Below are 3,706 nucleotides of genomic sequence, written 5' to 3'. Positions count from 1 at the left end.
GCGCCACAACTACTGAGCCTGTGCTCTAGAGCTCTTGAGCCACAACTACTGAAGCCCGAGCGCCTAGAGCCCGTGCTCCACCACAAGAGAAGCCACCGCAATGAGAAGCCCACGCACTGCAACAAAGAGTAACTCCTGCTCGCCACAACTAGAGAAAGCCCGCGTGCAGCAACGAAGACCCAATGGAGCCAAAAATAAATAAATTAAATAAATAAATAGAAAGGAGAGCTGGAGAAAGAGGAGCCCACAAGACAGGCTGGAAGAAAGCAGCCAGAAAGGTAGGAGGAGAATTAAGGAGTGTAAATGTCATGGAAGTTGTATGCAAAGGCACAGGAAAAGGGTCAACAGTTTTAAAAACCACGGAATGTTCATAGACAGAAAGAAATGAATACTAGCCATTGGATTCAACCACAAAGACCTTGTTTATGACCTCGGTGAGAGCAGCTTCTGGACTGCTGAGCAAATAAGCCAATTGCCTTGGGTTGAAGAGTGAATGGGAGGAAAACAAAGATGCTTCTAATGGCCTGCTCTCCCCCTCCACAGCCCCTTATAAGGGAGGCTGGCCTGTGCATGACCCTTTGGCCTTAAATAGCCACATCCTGTAATATGAGGTCAGAGGCCTGACTCGTCTCCTCTATTGAGGAAATTACCAGGCTAATTAGGTTCCTTCTCTCTTGGACATCTGTCTGTTGACAGTGGGAGCTGGGTTAAAGATTCTGAGGTTGACTGGAGCTGGAGTGGTCATTATGGGATGGTGCTAGGTGAGAAGTAGAGAGAGGGGAGAATGGAAGAGATGGTCAGAGAGAAACAGAGAGAGAGGAGAGGAGGAAAGGGGAAGGGAGAAGAGTGGAGGGGAAGGGAGGAAAGATGAGGAGCATCCGATCCTGATGGGCTTGCAATTCTTATTCCAAGTTTCTATGGGACCAGCTTTGTTTCAGTGTATTATGTCTAGATTTGCACATGGTTTCTAGTGTGTTCCTGCAAGAGGCAGCTCCCTTGTGCCAGCCAGAAGGGTCTCTATTCCAAAGGAACTTGAACAAAACAGGAAGTGAGGAAGTAGAGGTGGTGAGTGTAGACAACTCCCTCCAGAACCTTGGTTTTGCAAGGGAGGAGAGAGATGGGGCACTAACTGGATAGAGTGATGAGAATGACTTAAGGATATTTTAATGCTGATGGGAAAATCAAGAGAGAGAGAAGTTGGACACTCGAGAGAGCTGAGATAATGGATAAAGCAAGGTCTCAGAAGAGGTGGGTGGTGAGATCATCCTCAAACAGAGCCCATGAGCCCAGTGTCATTGGCACTGATGCATCTGACCTGCATCTGCTCCCCAGGTCAGAGTGGGTCTCTTCTCAGCTGCCTCGCTGATCATGCTTCCTAGTAAGGGAGGAGCCACAAAGACTTTGTGCTCTGTCTTAATCCACCATGTCATTCTATCAGGACTTTAGCAGCTTGGGTTCGATGTATAATATGTCATGTCAAATGCCTCACAGACTTGCTAAGTCACTGCCTGGTAACATTTGACTGCTGTATGTGATTGCTTCCCATTGGACTTTATCAGCACCTGGCTCTAATAAAGAGCTTCAAAGAAGAAGTTGGTTGGAATTCTCTGGTGGTCCAATGGTTAGGACCCAGTGCTTTCACTACAGGTGACCCGGGTCAATCCCTGGTCAGGGAACTAAGACCCCGCAAGCCACGCAGCACGGCCAAAGGAAAAAAAAAATGATGGAGTTGGTTATATTCTGGCTGTTTTGATACAGCTCACTTAAACACTGGTTTTAGCAGATGAGTTGGGGAATAAATAGTAATGTTCAGCTGCATAAATGATATTAAACAAGGAATGAGGAATTAATGCTAAAGAAATTGCTATTTACCTTTATTTAGATAACAAAGGAAACCCTTAGGGACTTCCATGGTGGCACAGTGGTTAAGAATCTGCCTGCCAATGCAGGGGACACGGATTCGAGCCCTGGTCCGGGAAGAACCCACATGCCGCGGAGCAACTACTGAGCCTGTGCTCTAGAGCCCTTGAGCCACAACTACTGAAGCCCGAGCGCCTAGAGCCCGTGCTCCACAACAAGAGAAGCCACCGCAATGAGAAGCCTGCGCACCGCACCGTAAAGTAACCCCACTCTCCGCAACTAGGGAAAGCCCACTCGCAGCAACAAAGACCCAATGCAGCCAAAAATAAATAAATTAATTGTTTTAAAATGCTTTAAAAACAACCCAAAAAACAAAAAAAAAGGGAAACCCATAGTTTTTCCAAAAAGTTCAGGGAATATAGTAATGTAGAGCTTACAAAGTAAGTTTCCTGTGTTTCAATTCCAGAGAGAATCTATTTATATCAATAATATGACATATATTTCCCAGACCTGAGAGTACCAACATATGATATACACATAAATACAACAAAAATTCTGCCATTCACCTTCTCTTCTACAGCTTGCTTTTTCTTTTTCTTTTTTTTTTAACATCTTTATTGCAGTATAATTGCTTTACAATGGCATGTTAGTTTCTGCTTTATAACAAAGTGAATCAGCTATACATATACATATATCCCCATATCTCCTCCCTCTTGCGTCTCCCTCCCATCCTCCCTATCCCACCCCTCTAGGTGGTCACAAAGCACCGAGCTGATCTCCCTTCACTATGCAGCTGCTTCCCACTAGCTATCTGTTTTACATTTGGTAGTGTATGTATGTCCATGCCACTCTCTCACTTCATCCCAACTTACCCTTCCCCCTCCCCGTGTCCTCAAGTCCATTCTCTACGTTTGTGTCTTTATTCCTGTCTTACCCCTAGGTTCTTCAGAACCTTTTTTTTTTTTAGATTCCATATATAGATGTTAGCATATGGTATTTGTTTTTCTCTTTCTGACTTACTCTGTATGACAGACTCTGGGTCCATCCACCTCACTACAAATAACTCAATTTTGTTTCTTTTTATGGCTGAGTAATATTCCATTGTATATATATGCCATATCTTCTTTATCCATTCATCTGTTGATGGACACTTAGGTTGCTTCCATGTCCTGGCTATTGTAAATGAGCTCTCTGCAATGAACATTGTGGTACACGACTCTTTTTGAATTATGGTTTTCTCAGGGTATATGCCCAGTAGTGGGATTGCTGGGTCGTATGGTAGCTCTATTTTTAGTTTTTTGAGGAACCTCCATACTGTTCTCCATAGTGGCTGTATCAATTTACATTCCCACCAACAGTGCAAGAGGGTTGCCTTTTCTCCACAACCTCTCCAGCATTTATTGTTTGTAGATTTTTTGCTGATGGCCATTCTGACAGGTGTGAGGTGATACCTCATGGTAGTTTTTTTTTTTTTTAATTTATTTATTTAATTTTGGCTGTGTTGGGTCTTCGTTTCTGTGCGAGGGCTTTCTCTAGTTGTGGCAAGCGGGGGCCACTCTTCATCGCGGTGCGCGGACCTCTCACCATCGCGGCCTCTCTTGTTGCGGAGCACAGGCTCCAGACGCGCAGGCTCAGTAGTTGTGGCTCACGGGCCCAGTTGCTCCGCGGCATGTGGGATCTTCCCAGACCAGGGCTCAAACCCATGTCCCCTGCATTGGCAGGCAGATTCTCAACCACTGCGCCACCAGGGAAGCCCCTCATTGTAGTTTTGATTTGCATTTCTCTAATGATTAGTGACATTGAGCATCCTTTTACATGTTTGTTGGTAATCTGTCTTCTTTGGAGA

The sequence above is a fragment of the Balaenoptera borealis genome (genome assembly GCF_965194805.1).
Source record: "Balaenoptera borealis genome assembly, chromosome: 10".
Taxonomy (NCBI): Eukaryota; Metazoa; Chordata; class Mammalia; order Artiodactyla; family Balaenopteridae; genus Balaenoptera; species Balaenoptera borealis.
The sequence above is the reverse complement of the archived record's forward strand: the minus strand, read 5'-3'. Positions refer to the sequence as shown.